This window comes from Vipera berus (genome assembly GCF_964194415.1).
Source record: "Vipera berus genome assembly, chromosome: 1".
Taxonomy (NCBI): domain Eukaryota; kingdom Metazoa; phylum Chordata; class Lepidosauria; order Squamata; family Viperidae; genus Vipera; species Vipera berus.
The window spans coordinates 150,057,784-150,070,266 of NC_138202.1; positions in this window are offsets into that span (position 1 = coordinate 150,057,784).

Here is a 12,483-nt window from a genome sequence, read left to right on the forward strand (position 1 = left end):
TACATAGGATCCGAAACAGCATCAAAACAACGTATGTCTGGATAGAATGAGCCATGATTTTATGAGCTATGACATCATAGATCCAACATGTTTTTTATCACTGTGGTTTAAAAATAGTGAATCCAAGGGGTGAATCTTCATGGATTTTCATATGGGATGCACCAGAAATTATTATTAAATCCCAGAATTTTCCAGTCCTAATTTGCTTATATATAGTTTTCTCTTTTGAAGAAGAAAGTGGAATATTTTGCTGAAAAACTTTGGTTACTTTAGCCTTCTTCTAAATAAATTTACTTAATCAGAACTTAAATTCAATTGCTACTGCCTCATGCCCTTGCTTTTCTGCAAATGGGAGTATCAGGTAATCTCCTTCCAATGAAAAAACAGGTCTATCTACAGGTGAAACTCGAAAAATTAGAATATCGTGCAAAAGATCATTTATTTCACTAATGCAACTTAAAAGGGGAAAATAATATATGAGATAGACTCATTACATGCAAAGCAAGATAGTTCAAGCCATGATTTGTCATAATTGTGATGATAATGGCGTACAGCTCATGAAAACCCAAAATCCACAATCTCAGAAAATTAGAATATTGTGAAAAGGTGCAATATTCTAGGCTCAAAGTATCCCACTCTAATCAGCTAATTAAGCCATAACACCTGCAAAGGGTTCCTGAGCCTTTAAATGGTCTCTCAGTCTGGTTCAGTAGGAATCACAATCATGGGGAAGACTGCTGACCTGACAGTTGTGCAGAAAACCATCATTGACACTCTCCATAAGGAGGGAAAGCCTCAAAAGGTAATTGCAAAAGAAGTTGGATGTTCCCAAAGTGCTGTATCAAAGCACATTAATAGAATGTTATGTGGAAGGGAAAAGTGTGGAAGAAAAAGGTGCACAAGCAGCAGGGATGACCACAGCCTGGAGAGGATTGTCAGGAAAAGGCCATTCAAAAGTGTTGGGGACTTTCACAAGGACTGGACTGAGGCTGGAGTCATTGCATCAAGAGCCACCACACACAGATGGATCCTGGACATGGGCTTCAAATGTCATATTCCTCTTGTCAAGCCACTCCTGAACAACAAACAACGTCAGAAGTGTCTTACCTGGGCTAAAGAAAAACAGACCTGGTCTGTTGCTCAGTGGTCCAAAGTCCTCTTTTATGATGAGAGCAACGTTTGCATCTCATTTGGAAACCAAGGAGAGTCTGGAAGAAAAATGGAGAGGCACACACTGCAAGATGCTTGAAGTCCAGTGTGAAGTTTCCAAGGTCTGTGTTGATTTGGGGAGCCATGTCATCTGCTGGTGTTGGTCCACTGTGCTTCATTAAGTCCAGGGTCAACGCAGCTGTCCACCAGGAGATTTTGGAGCACTTCATGCTTCCTTCCGCAGACGAGTTTTATGGGGATGCTGACTTCATTTTCCAGCAGGACTTGTCACCTGCCCACACTGCCAAAAGCACCAAAACCTGGTTCAGTGACCGTGGGATTACTGTGCTTGATTGGCCAGCAAACTCGCCTGACCTGAACCCCATAGAGAATCTATGGGCCATTGCCAAGAGAAAGATGAGAGACATGAGACCAAACAATGCAGAAGAGCTGAAGGCCACTATTGAAGCATCCTGGTCTTCCATAACACCTCAGCAGTGCCACAGGCTGATAACATCCATGCCACGCCGCATTGAGGCAGTAATTGCTGTAAAAGGGGCCCAAACCAAGTACTGAGTACATATGCATGCTTATACTTTTCAGAGGTCCGATATTGTTCTATGTACACTCCTTGTTTTATTGATTGCATGTAATATTCTAATTTTCTGAGATTGTGGATTTGGGGTTTTCATGAGCTGTATGCCATAATCATCACAATTATGACAAATCACGACTTGAACTATCTTGCTTTGCATGTAATGAGTCTATCTCATATATTAGTTTCCCCTTTTAAGTTGCATTACTGAAATAAATGAACTTTTGCACGATATTCTAATTTTTCGAGTTTCACCTGTAATCCATTGTGTTTTCCTATACTGAATAATATCCCTTATAAGAATGATGTTCAAATCTCGGGGTGATTATAAGAGACTAGATATTAGATGCTTGTTGGTTCCATTTGGAAACCTACCCAATAATATTAATACAGTATGGGTTTTTACACTATGTAGTAACTTCTGATCTAGTTCTGTAGCAGTGATACTTCGTCTGGAAGAGAAGAATAATAGAATCACAAATTGTAAGAGACTGAATCTTGAAGCGTCCTGTCTTATTGCACAGTTTTGAACAATTCTATCCCTTCTTTTACACACTAATAACCTTCAGTGATATGAACAATGTTGTCATGTTCCCTTCCCTTCTCTTTATCAGGGTAGGCATAGCTAGATCCTCCAATCATGGCTTGCACATTTTCTGTTCCAGGTGCCTTATCATTTCTCTTCTCTGGATATGTTCCAATTTGTCAGTGTCTTTCCTAAAATGTAGTGTGTTCCACTGTTCCAGATCTTTGTGTTTTACTGTCCACAATGGATCTTCCCCTCCCATTTTATACATATGTATTTGATTTGTCCTACCCAAATGTAGGGTTTAGCATCTATTCACCTTGCTGATTTCCACCCATTGCTCCAGCTTGCAAGATTCTCTTAAAATCTGATACTGCTCTCCATACAGTATTGATGCTGTCTGCAAATCTGATAACTATATTTTCTCAGCCTCCCCAAACACACATTTTTAAATGTGTTGAAGAGCACAGAGCCTAGGATGGGGTCTTGCAGTGGCTACTTGATGCACTCAGCTTGAAGCAAGCTACTGACATATTCCACTGTTGCTCCATGTACATGGAAAGGGATGGGCATGCAGAAAGTGAGTAGTCACAAATAAGAGATTTTAAAAAAAGAAAAGAAAACAGTTAATTTACTAAAAGGTATATATCTGATGTCATATCAAAAGCCAAATTTGTATGTCGGCTTGTGAAAATTTGAATGCTTCTATTTTATACCCATTTCCCCCTCCCCCTTTGGGGGGGATGGTGAAAAAAATAAAAAGGTTGAAAAAAGTAGCAGAATATTGTAATATCTATTACATGGTGGATCCATTGCTTGACTTTAATTGATTTGTACATGGGATCCACTTGAATCAAAAAGATTTGATTCTGATAGTGTTGGAAAGATTCGTTAGGAAAGCACTACTGGAAAAGATTGTTTGCAACGTTTTCATTTTGTTTTGTTTCTCAGGGCCTTCTCTTTTTTGCGTCTGCCAGGGATTTTCTTAATGATATGCCCTCTGAAATATGTTCAGCTACACACCAATGCTTTCGGTTTTGCTCAGAGAAGCAAAAACCTGGGACTTCAGCGATTGGAATCTTCTGCTCAGTGAAGAAAGCTCTGGTAGCACAGATTTAGATGTCAAAATGGATGGTGATAATCTTATTAACCTTGAGTTTTTCATCTCCTCAGAGTCTTTAGATTATAAAGTATGAAACCTAGCAGGTGGTGGGTGGGTTTCAGTGTTGATGTCCTTTTAAATAGCCACCTAGGATTTTTCCTTCTCAAAGAAAAAAAAATGGGAACCCAAGTTTAGTTTATTATTATTAGTTTATTAATATTTCTATACCGCCCTTCTCCCGAAGGACTCAGTTAAAGAAACAAGCCATCTCCAGCACGTTGACAGGTAAATAGCTTTTCGTGTTTGGATGAAAAAGTATTTTCATGTGCATCGTGGGCTAGTCAGAAGCTAATTATACCCCACCAGGTTTAGGATGCTTTTCAGCTTCAGGAGAACTCAGCTGAGTAACTGGAAGAGATCATAGCTCAGGACCTGCACTGCATATAGCTGGTTTCTATGAAAAAGAATATACATTTGGGAGGGGGTGCTGGAAGGGAAGATGTCCCTGAAACTTAGAAAGCTACTATTAGTATTCAATAAGAGCTAGACAGGCAAATAATCTGATCCTGAATAAAGGATTTTTAATTTTTTTTGCCAGGTAGGTGAGGATATCAGTTCCAACACTACAAATTATCTCAACACTACAAATTTGACTGCATCAAATGACCATGTTACTTCTTCATTCAGATTTCCACACTTAATTGGAACAAAGAGAAAAAGACAAGAAGGTGGGCAGGTGGTAGATAATACAACAAAATAGAATGCAGAATAGAAAATAATGGAACGAAGAATGGACAGGGATGTGGATGGAGTGAGGAATGGAATAGAATCAGAATCAGGAATAGAATAAAATAGAATCAGGAATAGACTAGACTAGACTAGACTAGACTAGACTAGACTAGACTAGAATAGAATAGAATAGAATAGAATAGAATAGAATTTGTATTGGTATGAATTATTGTGTGGGATATCAGGAATAGCGTGAATTTCTCACTTTCCTGAACTTCATTTTCAAAACTGACTTCAGATTCTCCTAGATAAGATTGTCAAATCAGGGAAAAATGACATTTCCTTTCCATAAAAAATAACTTACTGGATTTTAGAACCAAATTGGCTAATACATTTTTGGTGCAACATCCTCAAATGAAGAAGTAGAAGGCACTCCTCAAAGACTCTTCCACCTAACCCAGGCAAGGTGGTTTCTTTGCTTTACCTTCTGGAATACCAACCACTTACTTAGTAAATCAGGTAAACAGGCAAAAACCTAGCATCATGTGTGTTCATCCTAAAAAGGAGTAAGCTTTCCCCTTGAAAAATTATGAAGGTTATTCAGACAAGGGAAAGAGAAGCTTTCATCTGAGATTGTGATTCATTTTATAAGGGAATCCCAGATCCTACCTGATTATTTCAGTTTGCTTTTTACTGAATATAAAAGGAATTCTGAGAACACATTAATTACCTGAATTGAACAAAGAAACAGATTTTGCTTGGATTTAGCTTTCACAGTTGGTGCCCACATCTCTGGTGTTTTCTCCTGGATTGCTAAAACATATGCTCAGATGCTCGTTGTGCATGATCTATTAGAGCACAAGATGGCAACCTTTTAGTTTGAGAGCTGCAGTAGAATAGACAGGTAAACGGGTTATCAACAATATTAAAATTCAAAGAAATTCTTACAGCCTTCCTTAATACTTTATTTATTTTTATTAGATTTATATACCGCCCTTTCCCGAAGGACAGGGTATTTAAAACAACCAGTACAAAAGTTAAAAACAAATTAAAAAGATTCAATTAAAAAAGATTCAATTATCCCTAAAATTAAAAAACCCCAGTTAAAAATTCTCAGCCTGGGCCGGAGAGCTCAAAGAGCCAGGTCTTCAGGTCCCGGCGGAATGAACGAAGGTCAGGGGCGGTCCTAAGCTCCACGGGCAGCTGGTTCCAGAGGGCAGGCGCACCCACAGAGAAGGCCCTTCCCCTGGGTGTTATCCGCCGACAGTCTTTTATCGGCGGCACCCTGAGAAGACCCTCCCTATGGGAGCGCACTGGATGAAGGGAGCTTGATGCTGGCAGCAGGTGTTCCCTCAGATATCCCGGACCCAAGCCATTCAGGGCTTTATAGGTCATCACTTTGACACAGATTAAAGCATAAGATGTTCTGAAAGGGTACAGCCAAAGTACTACAGTTAAAGTGAAAGACACACACCCCCCAAACACCACCAAACAAACATTATAGTTGTGCTAAAATCCCAGAAATGTTATGGATGGTCTTATGACCAGTCTTTCAAGGGGAACCAGCTCGCCTTTTGGCTTTGGATGTTGTTTGCCCTTAAGTTTACATAATCCTTTTGTAAACTTGGGGTTTTATTTGGCCAATGTCATTCTGAAATTGTTGGACAGATAGTCCCACCACAATTGAGCCCAGAATTTCCACTGCTAATTAAGACAGTTGTTAAGTGGCCTTTCTTGCCACAATTGTCAAGTGAATCACTGCAGGTGTTAAGTTAGTAACGTGGTTGTTAATTGAATCTGGCTCCCCCATTGACTTTGTCAGAAGGTCACAAAAGGTGACTGTATGATCCTGGGAGATTGCAACCGTCATAAATATGAGTCAGTTGCCAAGCATCTGAATTTTGATCACATGACCACGGGGATGCTGCAACTGTCATCAGTGTGAAAAATGACCACAAGTCACTTTTTCAGTGCTGTTGTAACTTGGAACAATAATTAAACAAATAATAGTAATTTGAGGACTACCTGTAGTACAAGCCAGAAAAATGGCCAATGGAGACGATTTTCAGGAAATTACTGCACGTGGAACTAGGTACTCTTCATGATTTCAGGTTTCCCCAATTTTTGTATGCGAATGAATGGATTATATATTTTAGAATTGTGTATACATATATTGAAGTGCATTAAGCATAGCTTCAAGTACAATCAAAGTCAGTCAGTCAATTCAGTTGATTGATTGATTAATTGAGCTGTATTATTGGGCTTAATAATGCTCAAAGGATGTTTTTTCCCCCTACGTTAAATGAGTGCTTGGACCATTATGAGGCTGCTGCTTTATCATCAATTAGTGATTGGTTTAATTTAACACAAGGGAGATTATTGAATTTTGAGGGTTATGATTTGTTATTTGGTTGGCATGCATATTTATTGTATGACAAGTAGGTGGATAATGTTTTTAAGATACATATATTAAGGTATGCTCTGTTGCGAGTTTGGAAAAAATATCGACACAAGTTAAATTATAAAATACCAATTTGGGCAATACCTAAACATGCAATAGAAAATATAAACGTGGGATTTAAACATGATGTGATTACATATAAAGAAATTCTTAGGATGGAAAGGAATGTATGGCAATTAAAGCCATATAATATTTTAAAAGAAAGGAAAATAGTACAAACTTGGTTCCAGTATGGGCAGTTACAAGCTAGATGGAAAGAAGATCAGAAAGTTGGTATTTCAATAATTGATGGAAATTTGGTAAAACAAATTAGAGATCAAGGTCAAGCACATATAAGAAGGATATATAATGCACTGATAGAAATAGATTCAGAAACGGAACTGGTTAAAGATTGTATGATAAAGTGGGCCCAGAATTTTCAGGAGGTTATTACAATGGATACTTGGGAAAAGATATGGGTCAGAAATGTAAAATTTACTCAGGCTCAAAATTTAAGAGGGAATTTTTATAAAATGTTTTATAGATGGCATTTAGACCCTAAAAAAATAGCAAGTATGTATCTGAACTGCCAGCCTAAATGTTGGAGGTGTGGCTGTGAGGATGCAACGTATTTTCATATATGGTGGACTTGTAAAAAAGTCAAAGCTTTTTGGATTAAAATTTGGTGGAACATGCAGAAGATATTTAAGAAAAAGATAAGGTTTTCTCCACAGTTATTTCTGTTGGGTGTCATTACAGATTGTACTGTCATAGATACTAAATTGATGTTGAATCTAATTACGGCAGCAAGACTTTTAGTAGCGCAATATTGGAAGAAGGAGGAACTGCCTACTATAGAAGAGTGGACTTTGAAAGTTTCAAACCTGGCGGAAATGGCAAAGATTTCAGCATATTTGAAAGAACAATCGCAACAGAGATACATTGTGGAATGGAGAAGATGGATCGAATATATTCAGAATAAATATGGGACTAAAAAGTTTCATTTAGCATTTGAATAAGTATTAGCTTTATATGATGTATTATTAGTTTTATATGATGCATTATTAGTTATTTATTATTTGTTAGTAATTTAGTTATGTTTAAGGGGAGTTAAAGTGTGATAGAATTTAATGTGTCTTTTTTAGTTAGTTAGCATATTTTAGCTTAAGTTTGTAAAGTTTATACCCTGTATTCAGCTCTGGGAAGTTGGAGGGGGGGAGGGTAAGGGAGGGAAGGGGGAGGGAGGGAGTTTATGTTTTTAAAAATGTATCTTAAAACTTTTTAATAAAAAAAAGTCAGTCAGTCAATTCAGTTGATTGATTGATTAATTGAGCTGTATTATTGGGCTTAATAATGCTCAAAGGATGTTTTTTCCCCTACGTTAAATGAGTGCTTGGGCCAGGAAGTGTGTGCACGTACATGCTGGCTTTCTTTTACGTTACTGTCAAAGGAAGCTAAAGTGGAAGATGACGCAATACATAGGGGGATGTATAAAATGAATAGGGGCTTGAGGCTCCCTTGAAATAGGCTACCTTCTTTCTTAGTGTTTGATTATCCCCTGCTTTTGGCCTCTGCTTCTCAGGAGGTGACAGATTGGCTAAATTAATGTTGAGTAAAATCAGTGAAAGGGAAAAAATAATGGGCACCACATGATTTATTGCTTTCCATAGAAATCTGCTAAGCAAATTCAGTGTATGCCTTTGTAGAGGATGCAGAAAAGGGAAAGTCTCAGGAAGCTGATCCACAAATTGTTTGTTTAGAGCCCAGTTGCCTTAAGCTGTGGGGGAAGGTGGGGGAGAGAAACAGAGACTGTAATGGTGGTGGTTGTTTAAAATATGCAAATGAAAGTTCCTGAGCAGCATTGCTTCATCAGACCAGCCAGTGCTGACCCAATATATTATTGAGAATATATATATATATATATATATATATATATATATGTATAGTTAACAAGCATATATATATATATATATATATATATATATATATATATATATATTTACATGAAAGTGATTTAATTGAAGCGTTGGTTAGCTATTATACCCTGTGTCTGTCTGGTTTGTGCCAGAGCGGCCAGGAAATTTATAAATGGGTTTGGAATGTTGTTCAGGCACCAGAAAATAAACCTCCAAGCTATTTACTACCTCTATGATATATAAAGTTTGCAGTTTTGATTTTGTGTGATTATGTTCAGCAATGGTGACCTTTAGAGACAACAATATTGAAGTGTAATGAGGAGATGTTTGATCACTGGCCGACAATGAAGACTTGGCACAACTCTTGCAGTCCTTTTATGGAATTTGTGAAATTCAGCTGACAGCCTTTAACCCTCACACTGCTGAACGTTTGTAATGGTAAGCACTATTGCTAGTAGTAATAGTAGTCACCATTGTAGTCAGACAACCAGACATATATTGTAGAGTGTAAGGAATAGGACCTGGATGGAAATGTGCGGGAACCGTTACTGTATCTGGGCAAAAGTCAACTGAAATGGATTAAAATCCAGGACAAATGAATAACACTCAGAAAAAGCCTCCTCGAATTCTTGAAATATAAGAAAGAGGAGGAGGAGGAGGAGGAGGCATAGCCCAATTAGATTTGCAAGGGTTTGTTATTTCCATAATTGGCTACAGTAATTTTAGCGGAAGCTCTTTCAACCATGTTAACAGAGTGGGCCCCTTTTCTTGACAAACAAAATTGGATCATTTTCATTCTCCGATCCCTCCAAAACATTGAGACGCTAGCTGTGTGATTGTCATCAGTACTGGAACAGGCTGAGAACTCTTATGAGACAGCCGATGCTCCTTCAGTCGACCAAGAGGGAGCAGCAAAAATCACCCATTCAGCGTTCTGCCTTTTATTCCATAACCCTAACCCTTCCTCTCTCCACACAGAAAGATGGTGGTGGGGGGGGGGAAGAGAGCATTGCTAATCTTCCGCTTCCATGGTTTCAATACATGTTGTGCATCTTCAGCCCTTAGAAATGTGAGCTGTTGGTAGGAGGGGAAAACTGCCTGGCTGCAGGCTGAATTCTGGACAGGGAAGAGGTAAGAGCTTCTCAAGCAAGTTTCTCACTGCCTCTTCACTGCCACCTAGTGTCTAACCGTAGGATAAATCACTGACATGGGCTAGAGCTGCATTCCCCCCTCCCCCTTTAAGAGAGTTTTTTTTAATTCCTACCCTCACTGACCATGGAAAAGCCAATGTAGTGAAGGTGTACTGGCCTAGTATGTTATTATATACTATTATAACACAGGAGATCTAGTTCTACTTCTATTTTAATCAGGAAAACTTGGTGGGTGACTCTTAGCCCAAACTATCTTAGCCCAACCCATCTCACAACATTGTTGTATTAGTATGCAGAGAATAGGGATAAAAATCAAATGAATAAATGTAGCAACTAGCCATCAGAAGGACACCTAAGGTAAAACATTATTTATTTACTGCAAAGTTTTAAGCAATGTTTCCAAGATTCAGGAAGTTAAATCACTATTTTTCCCTGTGTCAATTTTAGTAATAACAACTCCCACATTATTGCAGATAATTCCTTCCTTCCTTCCTTCCTTCCTTCCTTCCTTCCTTCCTTCCTTCCTTCCTTCCTTCCTTCCTTCCTTCCTTCCTTCCTTCCTTCCTTCCTTCCTTCCTTCCTTCCTCTTTCTTCTATTTGTGTTTATCTATCATCTCTCCCCCTTATTTTATTTCCTAAGTTTCATAGCCTCATGAAGGGGATTATTGGCTTGGGGAAGAAGAGCAAGGCTTATATGAATTGTCTTCTCCCTTCCTCACAAGTGGAAAGCAAAAAGAGGGGGGGAAAATCTATTTGGACTAATGGTAGAGTGGAAAAGGGTTACGTCTTCCTAGCCATATTGCTTTCCTGCTCTTGATCCCCTGCAGCCAGTGAGGCTGATTTGTATTGTAAACAAACAGTCATTGGAGGGAAAAAATGTGTAAGTTTGAGCATCACCTGGAGTTTGAGCTTTCAACCAGCCAGAAATTCACTGAATGTCTTACAGCAAGCCGCTGTTTTCCTTAACCCTAGTGCTTCGTATGGATGAGTTAATAGCATTAGAGGTATTAGCTAGATAGAAAAGTTAAGCATTAAAGCCATGGTCATCCTCTTGATTCCAGAGAGAAGGCAGGATAGATTTTTCCCCCCAAGCATGAAAACATCAGTTACAGAATATCGTAAAGGTTAGAACTGAGTGTAGTATTCTGTAAACTACGACTGAATTGAATGTGCTGCTATAGCATAAGACTCGTTTATCTATTTAGAATTACCCTCTTGGAAGGAACTTTTTGAATGGGGTGTTACTAGTCCTGCTAGGAAATACGTAAAGCCCTTTTATTTTTGCTTCCTTGCTAATAATGCCATTCAAGAATCATTGGGACATGGTTCTTGCCAATGGCCAGCTCATTTATTGGTTAAAATTGCCTTTATGCCCCTTCAATCAAGCAGCTCTCTGTGGCTTACAAAAGCTATGTAACAATGCATTCGCTACATGTGACAAATGAACTTGGAACAAATTAATCTGACAATAAATCAGCATTTCCTAAGTTACATTGTGAATCGTGCCAAATTTTCTTGTACTTACTATTTGTGTTAATAGATGAGAAGAAAACCCACCAGGAATCCTGGAGTGGGGGCTGCAGAAAGTGGAAAGGGACAGTGGCTGACAGGAAATAAATCCTGGTTAGAGTCTTGTTTCTCTGATTCAGATCCATACAGGGTTCAGGAGGCGCTTTATGTTGGAAAATGTACAAAGTGGCTACTTCTGCTATCTTCTCAGCAGCCTTTTTGTCGGTAATGGAGAAGGTACTGTAATGCAGCTAGTCCTCAATGTACAACCACAATGGAGCCCCACATTTCTGTTGCTAAATGAGACAGAAGTTAAGTGAATTTTGCCCCATTTCATGACTTTTCTTGCCACAGTTATTAAGTGAATCTCTGGAGCTGTTAAGTTAGTAACCCACTTGTTAAGTGAATCTGACTTCCCCATGGACTTCGCTTGTCAGAAGGTCACAAATGGGAATCAAATGACCCCGGGACATTGCAGCTGTCAGAAATATGAATCAGTTGCCAAGTGTCTGAATTTTGATCACATGCCCACAGGGCTGCTGCAATGGTCGTAAGTGTGAAAAACAGTCATAAGTCACTTTTTTTCAGTGCCATTGTAACTCTGAACAGTCACTAAATGAACTGTTGCAAGTCGAGGACTAGCTGTAATACTAGGTTCTACCTATTGAAGTTTTCTGTTTGGGGAAGGTATATATCCAGGCAACGTGTGCCATATATGCTTTTCTTGTCCACCCAGAATCCTTTCTGATATCTCCAAAAGAGCTGGAAAATTGGAGAAGCCTGCAAAACAGTAGAGAATACAGTGCAGCAGTTTACAGTGCATAGGAAGATTGCTCTTCTAAATAAATTGAAGAGAAAGATTCCCACTAGAACAAGCCAACCTCGTGTACCGCCCACTTACAAGGATTTCCCCACAACAACCCTGTGAGGCGGGTCAGGTTGAAAGATAGTGACTGGCCCCAAGTCACCCAAGCTATGTTTTCATACCTTACGGGGGACTAGAATTCACCGTCTCCTAGTTTCTAGGCCAGCACCTTAACCACGACCCCAAATTCTCTCTCTTTATATGCATACGGTAATGTGAACTGTGTAGGATTGTTACAATTAAACTACTACCGAATATGAAGTATCTTAGTCAATGCAGACCATCTTCATATACACCTAAAATTGAGAGAAAAGAAGTGAAATTAGATAATTACCTCTCACCTTTACCTGAGGGAGAGGAGAAAAGTGTACAATTACGTTGGTGTAAGATATGATTAAAAGTAAGAATTTGAGGCTACAACTTTTATCAAAAATAACGGTAGATCTGGGAGTAACCTGTTACCATTAGATCTTCATTTTGGAATTAGTTTCCCCCTTCCCA